Here is a 13,930-nt window from a genome sequence, read left to right as displayed (position 1 = left end):
TTTTAACTGTTTCTGAAGTGCATTCCAGGATGAAGGGGCACTGTACCGAAAAGCTATTTTACCAAATTCAGGTTTCATAGTTGGTACATTGAAAAGGATGATATTGTTAGACCTGAGGTTATGTCTATTGTTAATTGTCTGTGAAAAAAAATAGGATGGTAACAAAATAATAACTGCTTTATAAATGAAAATGAGCCAGTGAAGCTGTCTATGTATTGACGGTGGAGGCCAACCAGATAAACTGTATAAATTGCAGTGGAGAGTGGAATACCCAGCCTTAGTTATAAAGTGTAGCACAGAATTATAAACAGAGTCCAATGAGCACAACACAGTCTTTGCAGCATGCATATAGAGAATGTCACCATAATCTAAAACAGATAAAGTGGCTGCAACAAGTTATTTTCTGGATTTTAAATTAAAACAAGCCTTATTTCTAAAATAGAAACCTAGCTTTACTTTAAGCTGCTTTACCAAGTTAGCAGCATGGGAATTAAAAGAGATTTGTCCAGTAAAAAACTCAAATATTTATAGGATGACACCATCTCTATTTCTTGTCCCTATAAGGTGATACTATAACTTGAGGCAAAAGATTGAATGTGGGAACTAGTAAATAGCATTTGGTTTTTTTAGAATTTAACACCAATTTTAATTGAAGTAAAATTTTCTTGCAGTACTATGAATGCCTCCTGTGTCAGAGTGGTGAGCTGAGGTGAAGTGAGGACCCAAGAGCAGACTCAAAACAGGCAGTTTAAAGAGAAAACTCCATTCAAGAAGTAGATGGCAGAAAGGCAAAAGGTACAGTAGGGCTCAGGCAAAAATCGATAGTCAAAAAACAGGCCAGGAGGTCAAAAACACAGGAGCGGGTAGACACGATCAGGGACAAAAAACAGGACAGAAAAATCTTCACAAAAACTGATGAACACAGGGACAAGGTAAATCCAGGCAGAGGTAGCAAAATACATAATTCAAAAGAACAGGCAGGCAAAAATGGACAAAAAACTGGACAGAGAAACTTGACAAAAAAACAAGAAGAAATTCAGGCAGGGGGAATCAAGAAGACACAATACCAATGAGCTGTAGCTAGGCGAGGAAAGTCTACAAGAGACAGTCTGGCAAATGGAGTAATTCTAAACAGTTCTTAAAAAGCCCTGGCTGATGGGAGAGGAGTGGTAGCAGGTGTGGGAGTGCCGCTTCAGGAAATGGCCTTCAGCAAGGCAGGACTGAATTCCTGTCCTGGATCCGGCCTGAAGCCGGCATGGAAGTCCCACAATCTAAGGCATGGATGGACTGGACTGTGACATCCTGAAGTTTCACCAGTGCCTCCAAAGGAGAAGGTGCAGAACAATAGATAATGGTGTCATCTGCATACAGGTGCATACTTGCATTATTGATGTGTGCACAAATGTCATTTATGTAAACAGTAAACAGCAACGGCCCTAGAATGGAGCCTTGTGGAACTCCAATCTTAATAGCAACCTTCTCTGTTATACCATCACAGAAAACACACTGATATCAGTTTATAAGATAGTTTTTAAACCACCCCAAAGCTTTTGTAGACACACCAATTTTACCCAAAATGTCATGGTCTTTTGTATCAAAAGTCTTAGAAAGATCAACAAAAAGTGCTGCACATGATTTTTTACAATCAATAGCACTGACAACCCAGATAGCAAAAGGGCGTTGATTCGACGGGGAATCATCGGCATGTTCTTCGACCATACGCCGTCGAATCATCGTGGATCACCGGCGTTGATTCAACACCGCTTTGCTCATACGAGTTTGCGTTGAAACGACGTTGAAAAGTGGATGGTGCCCGACGGAGAATAGACCCCCTTTCACCCTTTATTCAACTACGGATTTCGGTCGATTTATAGTTTAATTTTCGGCGATGATTCATCCAACTTTACTTCCTGTTTTATGTACAACAGGAAGGCTACAAATTAAGCAAAACAGGCTAAATTAAACTAGCTAACAATAAAGCATCGGGGCTCTTGCCTAGGATGAACACACACATGCATACTTCAACCATGAAAGTGAAACTTAATTTATATCAATGTGCGTAGGCTACGTCCTGTTTAATGTACAACAGGATATAAAAATGCATGCAACAATGCACCTCTCCTAATGTTCGTCAAGCTATCTAATGAGGCATAACTTTTAACATTTATAAGGAACAGAACACACTTGAACAAGTTCTTAGAAACATTTTATGATTTATTTATAATTTATAATTGTGGCCTATTCCTCCTGCGGCGCAGACACCTGTACATGGAAACAGAAAAACAACCAAAATTAATTTGATGCAGCATTGATAAAGAAAGTCAGCAGTAGGCTATGGGTTTCTAAATGCCACCCTACCTCATTATTTGGACATGGGGAAAAACTATATTTAAAATCCAAAGAGGGATGGAGGGAGGAAAATTAAAACAAAAGAAAGAAATGAAATATAGAGTAGAGAATATTTGATAAAATTAAGGATGTTTTTATTCAGTAAACATTTAAAAAAAATGTTCTACAACACTCTAGCCTAGTGACTTACCAGTAACAAAATAGACTTGAAGTGTTTAGATCCGCTCTGCATAAAGCAGCTAAATCCTCTCTCTGTCTCCTGGCAGAAAGCTCCTTGGTTTGCTTGTTGTCTCAATCACAGCTGGTATTCTGTAGAAAGACTTCTTTTCACCTTTCCCATCAGCTTTGTTAGAACCCTAACACAGCACAAAAGTTTACCATTGTAGGTTTATGATGATCCAAGTGCCTCGTGGGTTCACATACCGCGCGCTGCCGTTATTTCCCCCTAATCACGAGTTTGTTGGTCTTCCAATATGGCGCAGGGTTTGTTTACTTCCGGTTTCGGGTGACGTCAGTGAAAGGGGTCTAATGGGGGCATTACCGCCACCAACTGGATTGGGGTGTAAAGCGGTCTGAACAAAACGTGTAAACATAAACATAGGATAAATGAACCCGTTTTTCTAACTCGTCCTCACTTAGTCTGCTTTTCTTTTTTGATTAGTCTGGATTTGATATTGTATATTTAAATGTGAATCAATGTATATTCATCGGACATGAACAAATGAATAAATCTTGAGTAATCTTGAGGGGCGTGTGTGTCCGGGATGCGGTGTCGCGGGGGGATCGAACGAACCCTCCGATCCCCCCTGGCTACGGGCCAGATAGTTGCTACCAATGTTGAAAACTGGCCGGCAAAAGTGACGATGGTTCAACATCGTATATTCGACCTTCTCTGACGGTCGACAGATCAACCTTTACCCACGGTGATTCAACAGTGATAAATCGACCTTCTCCGACGGCGGAGAAATCGACGTTTCACGGCGCCGTTTCAGCGTTGATTTTCTGACTTACGACGGAAACCGACCATTCTGACCAAGAATCGGCGCCGTTTCAACGTCCCTCTGCTATCTGGGAATATTGTTAATCACTTTGATCACTGCTGTGATGGTGCTGTGCCTCTTCCTGAAGCCTGATTGGAAAGGGCTAATAATATTGTTGTAAGTTAAAAACTCTTTCAATTGATCACTGACTAGAGACTCAAATATTTTAGCCAACACTGAAAGTTTGGAAATAGGGCAATAATTATTCAATATAGTTGGATCCCCAGCTTTTAAAATGGGTGCTACATGTGCTGCTTTCCAAGAGTCAGGAATAATATTTTGCTCTAAGGACAAATTAAAAATATAAGTTAATGGCTCAGCAATAATATCAGCAGCAAGTTTCAGGAGAGATGGATCAAGACCATCAGATCCAGCTGACTTTCTGCATATTTTTTAAGGCTGACAGAACCATTTCCCTTTTGAATGGCACAAAAGAAAAAGTGTCAGTTGTTCCATTTTCTGAGACATATATACAGTGGTGCTTGAAAGTTTGTGAACCCTTTAGAATAGTCTACATTTCTGCATAAATATGACCCAAAACATCATCAGATTTTCACACAAGTCCTAAAAGTAGATAAAGAGAACCCAGTTAAACAAATGAGACAAAAATATATTTGGTCATTTATTTATTGAGGAAAATGATCCAATATTACATATCTGTGAGTGACAAAAGTATGTGAACCTTTAGGATTAGCAGTTAATTTGAAGGTGAAATTAGACTCAGGTGTTTTCAGTCAATGGGATGACAATCAGGTATGAGTGGGCACCCTGTTTTATTTAAAGAACAGGGATCTATCAAAGTCTGATCTTCACAACATATGTTTGTGGAAGTGTATCATGGCACGAACAAAGGAGATTTCTGAGGACCTCAGAAAAAGCGTTGTTGATGCTCATCAGGCTGAAAAAGGTTACAAAACCATCTCTAAAGAGTTTGGACTCCACCAATCCACAGTCAGACAGATTGTGTACAAATGGAGGAAATTCAAGACCATTGTTACCCTCCCCAGGAGTGGTTGACCAACAAAGATCACTCCAAGAGCAAGGTGTGTAATAGTTGGCGAGGTCACAAAGGACCCCAAGGTAACTTCTAAGCAACTGAAGGCCTCTCTCACATTGGCTAATGTTAATGTTCATGAGTCCACCATCAGGAGAACACTGAACAACAATGGTGTGTATGGCAGGGTTGCAAGGAGAAAGCCACTGCTCTCCAAAAAGAACATTGCTGCTCATCTGCAGTTTGCTAAAGATCACGTGGACAAGCCAGAAGGCTATTGGAAAAATGTTTTGTGGACAGATGAGACAAAAATAGAACTTTTTGGTTTAAATGAGAAGTGTTATGTTTGGAGAAAGGAAAACATTGCATTCCAGCATAAGAACCTTATCCCATCTGTGAAACATGGTGGTGTTAGCATCATGGTTTGGGCCTGTTTTGCTGCATCTGGGCCAGGACAGCTTGCCCTCATTGACGGAACAATGAACTCTGAATTATACCAGCGAATTCTAAAGGAAAATGTCAGGACATCTGTCCATGAACTGAATCTCAAGAGAAGGTGGGTCATGCAGCAAGACAACAACCCGAAGCACACAAGTCATTCTACCAAAGAATGGTTAAAGAAGAATAAAGTTAATGTTTTGGAATGGCCAAGTCAAAGTCCTGACCTTAATCCAATCGAAATGTTGTGGAAGGACCTGAAACAAGCAGTTCATATGAGGAAACCCACCAACATCCCAGAGTTGAAGCTGTTCTGTACAGAGGAATGGGCTAAAATTCATCCAAGCCGGTGTGCAGGACTGATAAACAGTTACAAGAAATGTTTAGTTGCAGTTATTGCTGCACAAGGGGGTCACACCAGGTACTGAAAGCAAAGGTTCACATACTTTTGCCACTCACAGATATGTAATATTGGATCATTTTCTTCAATAAATAAATGACCAAGTATAATATTTTTGTCTCATTTGTTTAACTAGGTTCTCTTTATCTACTTTTAGGACTTGTGTGAAAATCTGATGATGTTTTAGGTCATATTTACGCAGAAATATAGAAAATTCTAAAGGGTTCACAAACTTTCAAGCACCACTGTATCTGCCAATGTTTGATTAGGCACTTATTTGAAAAGGAACCCACCGGAGGCAAAATACTGATTAAAGGTGTCTACTATTTCTTTTTTTATCAGTAATTTGTACAGAGTCAACTCTAATCTGCTTTGGTAAAATCAAAGGTGAGGAATCAAATTTCAGACACTTGATTGTTTTCCAAAATTTAGCTGGATTTTGTAAATTTCTGGATGTCTCATCTGAGTAGAATTGTGATTTAGCTTTGTGAACCTGCACAGTGCATTTATTTCTCAAACATCAGAGAATAGACCAACAAGTGTTGCCAGGCAAAACAAACCTCTTCCGGCAGCACTTATTTTAGTGCTTTTGATACGGCATTTTACAAGTGTTCCCTCTTCACCTTTCAAAGTCAGCTAAGATAAAATATCATAGCAGCTATCTTGGACTATGCATGATGTTGCTATGGTGTAGACATTATGGCTATTTTGAGGGTGGGGGGGAGAGTGTAGTATTTTATCGTAATAAATATACTGCATATTTAAATAAAATAAAAATGAAAGCCCATATGGGACTACCTATATGTTGATAATGGTAATATTTCTCAATCATCAGCTGTCAGGTTATTGTCCTATGAAAATCCATGACATTGAGTTTGACATTTCAAAGTCATTCAAGGTTAAAGGTCATGGCAGCAACTGAAAGCCCATATGAGACTTCTTATATGTTGATAATGGTAAACATCTGTCTACCATCAACCGTTTTCAAGTTATAGCCCTCTGAAACCCGTGACCTTGAGTTTGACCTTTCAGGGTCAATCAAGGTCAAAGATCATGGTGCCAAATGAAAGGCCATATGGGAGTTCCTATATGTTCATAATAGTAAACATCTGTCTATCGGCAACCGTTTTTGAGTTATAATGGAAAATATATGTTATTTTGACTGAAGACCTTGACCCCCCTGACTTTTAACCCCCAACCTCTACAGAGACTGTCCAAGCTACCCAATCATGCAGCATATGGTTGGAAGCAGAATTGAAAAATGCACATTTTGGTTTGAAGTCAAAATGATGACTTTGAAGAAAGTTATCGCAAAAAAAACATTTTGACCTTTCTGGTGACCTTGACCTGATTACCCCCAAAATTTAATCAGGTAATCTACAGACCATTGCCCACCTACCCTGAAAATTTGTAGTCAGTTGGTGCAACCATTTAGACGCTAGATTGTTAACAGACAGACTGTGATGGCTCCAGCCACACATGGTAACTTCAGGCCTCACTCTTCCAATGCACATTATTAATTTCTTTTGGTACATTATAGATTTGCTGCACATTTTGTTGTTTGCAGTCACATGTGCTATCATGCTCAAATAACTCAGTTCACATTTTGTTTTATTTATTTATTTTATTAGTTTACTTTCTTTAGCCTTACATTGTTTTATATGGGTGCACACATTTTAACACTGTAAGGTTATATTATTTGTTTGGCACTAATCATGTGTTTTTTTTATCTTGAGTTACCTGGTTGAGTGTTGGGGGCGGTCCCTTCCTGTTTGGGCAAAGGCGTGGCTGAGGGCTGAGAAGACCTAAGTCTCGGCGCCGACGAATTGGGCCATACTATATCTCCCGTGTGCCTGAGGGGGGAATTTGGCCTTAGTTGCTTTGTTCTGTGTTATGATTTAAGCTTATGTATTTAGTTTATCCCCTTTTTGTGTCTTTTGGTTTGGCCAAGCCGATATATCTTTCCTTTTGTCTCATTGTGTTAAGTCAGTCTTTGTTTAGTTAAAGTCACGTTAGTTTTGTGTTTTATGTCTTCATACTTTTGTTGATTTATTTTATAGGCCTAATTTTCAGTTTGTGGCTTTTATTTATCTTTGATCATTTTCTGGGTAATAAAAACCCTTTACTTTGAACTAAACCTCCTTGTGTCCTTATGCCTCACTGATCGGTTCCCTCACAACTGGTGTCAGAAGTGGGATCTTCCAGTGACGGACACAGGAGTTTTTTTTCTTTGTTTTTTTTGAAAAAAAAAAATTCCCCAACAAAAAGAGAATGATTCGTTCTGGAAGAACAAGAACAAAAGAACAAGAAGCAGCTGCAAGCCAAGCGGCCCAGGAAAAGTCAGCAGATGGCGATGTGGGAAGACCTGGAGAATCAGAACGGGAAGAGGCCGAAGATGGAGGTAGAGAACCAACCCTTGCGGACCTGGCGGGCATTCTCCGTGCACACATGGGGCAGCAGGAGGCTCGAGATGAGAAGCAGAGGGAGATGGTTGCAAGACAAGAACAAAGGTTTAAAGCACTTCAGCACCAGTTTCAGATGCTGCAGCTAGAGGTACAAGCTCGAACATCCCCATTACCAACTGACTCTGATCCAGATCTTGAGGCTCCGTCCAGCAGGCCTCACTTGCAAGCTCAGGTTGAGTCCACATTTATTGCTGATGCAACTACGACTACAACAGGTCAGGTTCGTCCACGTCATGGGCCTAAATTAGAAAAATTAACTGAGAATGACGATATTGAACATTTTCTCATTACATTTGAACGTATTGCTGTAGTTTGCCGATGGCCAAAAGTAGATTGGGTTTTTCACTTGATGCCTTTGTTAACTGGTAAGGCTAGAAGTGCTTATGTGCATATGGACATTGATGACTCTCTTGAATATGACAAAGTTAAAACAGCTATTCTCTCTAAATATGACATTAACCCTGAGACCTATAGACAAAGATTCCGTTCCCTAGAGGTGAATCCTGATGAAAGTCCTAAGGAGCTGTATGTGAGGCTTAAGGAGCTCTATGGAAAGTGGATCCAGCCAAAAGGTAAAACAATTCATGATGTGAGTGAAATGATCATATTGGAGCAGTATTTGAGAATGGTGTCCCCTGAGCTTCAGGTCTGGATTAAAGAGCACGACCCTGCTTCGGCAATGGAGGCTGCTAGGTTGGCTGATGTCTTTGTGGCGGCACGAAAGAAGGGGCAGCCGTGGAGCCACAATTCATGGAAGACAACAAGAGACAGCCGTAAAACCATCCAGCAGTACTACCTGAAGCTAGAGGCCAGTGGGGGTAAGCCACTCATAGGAGAGAGTCAATCCATGCCCAAGCCACAAAAGCCAGCCGGTAAGAAACCCATCTGTTACCTATGTGGAGTTGAGGGCCACACTAAGCCTATGTGTCCTAAAAACACAGCAAGGTCTCACAATATGTGTGTGGTGCCACGGCCTAGTGTCAATTCAGTTCATACTAATGAGCAAGATGCTAAGATGATTGATGTCGAAGTTAACGGGACTGTTCTTAAAGCCTTAATTGATACTGGGAGTGGTCAGACCCTGGTGCACAGGAAGTTTGTGCCTCCTTATATTGTCAGTACCAATGACGCTGTGCCGATTTGCTGTGTGCATGGAGACGAGAAGTGCTATTCCACAGCCGAGATGTACATTAGAGTTGAAGATCAAACCTATCTATTGAATGTTGTGGTTGCTGATAATTTGCCTTACCCTGTCGTACTAGGCCGAGATCTCCCAGTGTTGCTTGATTTGTTGGAATCGGACAAGAACCTGAAGTGTTGTGCTGCTGTCACTAGAGGGCAAGTTAAGAAGTCTAATGAGCATCAGGAGATCCTCAGCACCCTGCCATTTTACAATCATGAGTTGGAGACAAAACCCGGGAAGTCTCGTAAGACTCGTAGGCAGAGAAGACGGGAGAAATTTCTTCACACAGTGCTGGAACTTCCAACTAATGTTGAACCTGAGTCACCTCTAGGATTTCAGATACCAGTTGAGATCATTGACATGCAGAAAGGTGATAATTCTTTAGCTCCTCTTTTTCAGAAAATCAGTGAGGAGGAACAAGGAGCTGATCCGGATGGGAACAAGGAGGCGTACATTCTCCAGAAGGGTATCCTCTACCGCCAGCAGGGGTCAGTGTTGCAGCTTGTGGTCCCCCAAGCAGCTAGAGACATCATATTGCAGCTTGGGCATGCCGTTCCCTGGGCTGGCCACCTGGGTAAGCATAAAACCACAGCTCGCATTAAACGTCATTTTCACTGGCCCAGTTTATACAGAGATGTTGCCCAGTACTGCAAAAGTTGTCCAGAATGTCAAATAACATCTTCTAATCTCCCGCCCAGAGCTCCACTCCAACCGCTCCCCATTATCAGTACGCCATTTGAACGCCTTGGAATGGATATTGTTGGTCCTGTTGAGAAAAGTAAAGCTGGAAACCGATACATGCTGGTCATAACAGACTATGCGACCAAGTACCCAGAAGTTTTCCCATTGAAGTCTATAAAAGCCAGATCAGTTGCTTTTTGTCTGGTGCAGTTCTTCTCTAGAATGGGTTTTCCACGAGAAATTCTTACTGATCGTGGAACTAATTTTATGTCGACTCTCTTAAAACAGGTCTATCATTTGCTGGGAATCAGGAGCTTGAGAACTACGCCATACCACCCGCAAAGTGATGGGCTGACAGAACGCTTCAATAAGACCTTGAAGCAGATGCTGAGGAAGTTTGTCAGCAGCAGTGGTACTGATTGGGACCTCTGGCTGCCATACCTCTTGTTCGCGTACCGTGAAGTTCCCCAAGCTTCAACGGGTTTCTCTCCTTTTGAACTTCTCTATGGGCATGAGGTCCGAGGGCCTCTGTCTTTGTTGAGGGAGATCTGGGAGGGTGACCAGGGGAGAGAGAAGGCTGTTAATGTTGTGTCCTATGTTGTCCAGATGCGGGAGCATTTGCAGAAGATGAGTGAGCTCGCCCAGGTACATATGACGGAAGCCCAGCAGCAACAGAAGGGCTGGTATGACCAGAAGGCCCGCCAAAGATCCTTCAGCCCTGGCCAGAAGGTGTTGGTGCTCCTCCCAAGCAGTGATAGCAAGCTGCTAGCAAAATGGCAAGGCCCATTTGAGGTGCAGAAGAAACTTGGGCCAACGACATATCAGATCTCCACTCCAGGTCAGTCACGCCATTGTAGGGTGTTACACGTGAACCTCCTGAAGGAGTGGGTACAGAGACCTGAAAAGAGAACAGATGTAATGCTGGTTAGAAGTATACTGGAGGAAGAGGAGGTAGACGATCAGTACTTACCCCCTGCTGGTGATCTGGTGAATTTTGATCTTAGCCACCTCCCAGAGGGTCAGCAGCTCCAGGTGAGGGCGATCTGCAGTCCTGAGGTGTTCCAGGAGAGACCAGGGAGAACTGATCTTGTTGTCCATAATATTGTTCTTAAAGAAGGTGCTTCTGCAAAACGTCTCAGTTATAGGATCCCAGAGCACCTGTTGACCGCACTGAAGGGGGAGGTGGATGTCATGCTCTCCCAGGGTGTCATAGAGCCTTCCAGAAGTGAATGGTGCAACCCAGTAGTCCTTGTGCCGAAAAAGGACGGCAGCATAAGATTCTGCATCGACTTCAGGTATCTCAACTCTGTTTCCCAATTCGATTCTTATCCGACGCCAAGGATTGATGACCTGTTAGAACGTCTGGGCAAAGCAAAATTCTTGACTACCATCGATCTTTGTAAGGGCTACTGGCAGGTCCCTCTGTCTCAGCAGTCACGGGAGCTAACAGCTTTCCGGACTCCGTGGGGGCTGTTTCAGTTCACTGTACTTCCATTTGGGCTCCATGGTGCCGCAGCCAGTTTCCAGAGGCTGATGGACCAGGTGCTCTGTGATTTTTCTGATTTTGCAGCTGCAAATTTGGATGACATAGTCCTTTACAGTAACAGCTGGGACCAGCACCTGGAACATCTGAGCCTTGTCTTGGGACGTCTCCGCTCCGCTGGGCTGACGGTCAATCCGGCCAAGTGCATCTTTGCAGCGTCTGAGACAGAATACCTGGGCCATTCGGTGGGGAATGGATCAATAAGACCACAGGTCAGTAAGGTCCAAGCTACTGAGTCATGTCCTCTACCACAGACAAGGAAGCAGCTCTGTTCCTTTCTTGGGATGGCTGGCTTCTACCATCGCTTTATCCCTCAGTTCTCCATCAGGGCAGCGCTTCTCACCGACATGACCGGGACTCGGAACCCAAATCAAGTTCAATGGACGGAGGAAGCGGTGGCAGCGTTTCATGATATCCGTCAGTCATTGAGTAAGCAGCCAGTGTTGTTTAGTCCTGATTTCAATGATGTCTTCATCTTGCAGACTGATGCTTCTGACAGAGGCTTGGGAGCCGTGCTTCTCCAGGGGCCCCCAGAGGATCGCCATCCAATCGCCTACATTAGTAGGAAGCTATTTCCCCGGGAGGTCCGGTATTCAACGATAGAAAAGGAGGCGCTGGCTATAAAGTGGGCCCTTGATTCCTTTCGCTATTATCTCCTTGGTAGAGAGTTTATGCTGGAGACGGATCATAAGGCGCTCCAGTGGATGGAGAAGATGAAAGATGCCAATGGAAGAATTACCCGATGGTACCTGGCTCTCCAACCATTCCGCTTCTGTATCCGGCACATCCCAGGCAAAGAAAATCTGACAGCTGACTATCTCTCTCGCAGTACCAGCGAGAGTCCTGAAGGAGGGGAGTGTGTGATGGCTCCAGCCACACATGGTAACTTCAGGCCTCACTCTTCCAATGCACATTATTAATTTCTTTTGGTACATTATAGATTTGCTGCACATTTTGTTGTTTGCAGTCACATGTGCTATCATGCTCAAATAACTCAGTTCACATTTTGTTTTATTTATTTATTTTATTAGTTTACTTTCTTTAGCCTTACATTGTTTTATATGGGTGCACACATTTTAACACTGTAAGGTTATATTATTTGTTTGGCACTAATCATGTGTTTTTTTTTGTCTTGAGTTACCTGGTTGAGTGTTGGGGGCGGTCCCTTCCTGTTTGGGCAAAGGCGTGGCTGAGGGCTGAGAAGACCTAAGTCTCGGCGCCGACGAATTGGGCCGTACTATATCTCCCGTGTGCCTGAGGGGGGAATTTGGCCTTAGTTGCTTTGTTCTGTGTTATGATTTAAGCTTATGTATTTAGTTTATCCCCTTTTTGTGTCTTTTGGTTTGGCCAAGCCGATATATCTTTCCTTTTGTCTCATTGTGTTAAGTCAGTCTTTGTTTAGTTAAAGTCACGTTAGTTTTGTGTTTTATGTCTTCATACTTTTGTTGATTTATTTTATAGGCCTAATTTTCAGTTTGTGGCTTTTATTTATCTTTGATCATTTTCTGGGTAATAAAAACCCTTTACTTTGAACTAAACCTCCTTGTGTCCTTATGCCTCACTGATCGGTTCCCTCACACAGACACACAAACAAACCGCACTGATTACAATACCGGTACCTTGTCCCGCTGACTCCATCATGGGCGAGGTAATCAGTTTCTAAACCAAATTTCCTTGCTTTTGCCCAGGCTAGGTCCCTTTTATGTATCAATGAAGATAATGTGTCAGAAAACCAGAGGTTATCCCTCCCCCTAACCTTGAACTCTCTTAGGGGGGCATGTCTATTTAAAACTCCCAGGAATAGATCCTTAAAATAAGTCCATGCTAAATCAACATCAGGAATTAAGGAGACCCTATGCCAGTCACAATGAACGAGCTCATGAAGAAATCCTTGTTGGTCAAATGTCTTAAAATGCCATTTCTCTGCTATCCGTGGAGCTGCCTTTCTACAATTTTGTATCATAGCTACAGCACAATGATCACTCGCATCATTTCAAAAAATACCAATCTGTGTACATTTGTCAGGTTAATTTGTGAGAATCACATCAATTAAGGTAGACTTATTTGGATTTTTTTTGTATTTGGACAGGTTGGTGCAGTTATCACTTGTGTTAGGTTTACTACTGTGAGTTGGCCTAGTGGTTAACATGTCCACCTCTTGATCGGGAGATTGCGAGTTCTACTCGTGGTCGGGTCATATCAAACACCATCATAAAAATGGTACCTATTGCTGTCTGGCAAGGTATGCTGCAATATAGATGCAAGTGGGGAGTCAAACTCTTGTGGTTATCAGGGGACTAGCCCCACACTGTAACCCTAGCTGTGAAATAGGTGAGAGGCCGAGGGCTACTGAAACGGAGATTGGCTGTGCCATATGGTGCGGGAAGAGCTTTTGAGATTTACTGAATCACAGTAACCTTTGAAATCACTTGAGTCATCTTTTATCCAATCCTAATTCAAATCACCAAGCAAAATAATCTCTTTCTGATGTAAAATCTCTGCAAGCACAAAGGAAAGTGAAGATAAGGCTTCTTTAAGAGCTGATAGAGGGCTATAGCAGCAAGCAACAAATAAACTATCCACCCATCCATCCATCCATCATCTGTAGCCGCTTACCCTGTACAGGGTCGCAGGCAAGCTGGAGCCTATCCCAGCTGACTATGGGTGAGAGGTGGGGTACACCCTGGACAAATCGACAGGTCATTGCAGGGCCGACACAGATACAAACAACCATTCACACTCACACCTACAGTCAATTTAGAGCCACCAATTAACCTAACCTGCATGTCTTTGGACTGTGGGGGAAACCGGAGCACCCGAAGGGTGCCCACGCAAAC

This window comes from Neoarius graeffei, chromosome 3 (assembly GCF_027579695.1).
Source record: "Neoarius graeffei isolate fNeoGra1 chromosome 3, fNeoGra1.pri, whole genome shotgun sequence".
NCBI classification, from domain to species: Eukaryota; Metazoa; Chordata; class Actinopteri; order Siluriformes; family Ariidae; genus Neoarius; species Neoarius graeffei.
Note: the sequence above shows the minus strand (reverse complement) of the source record.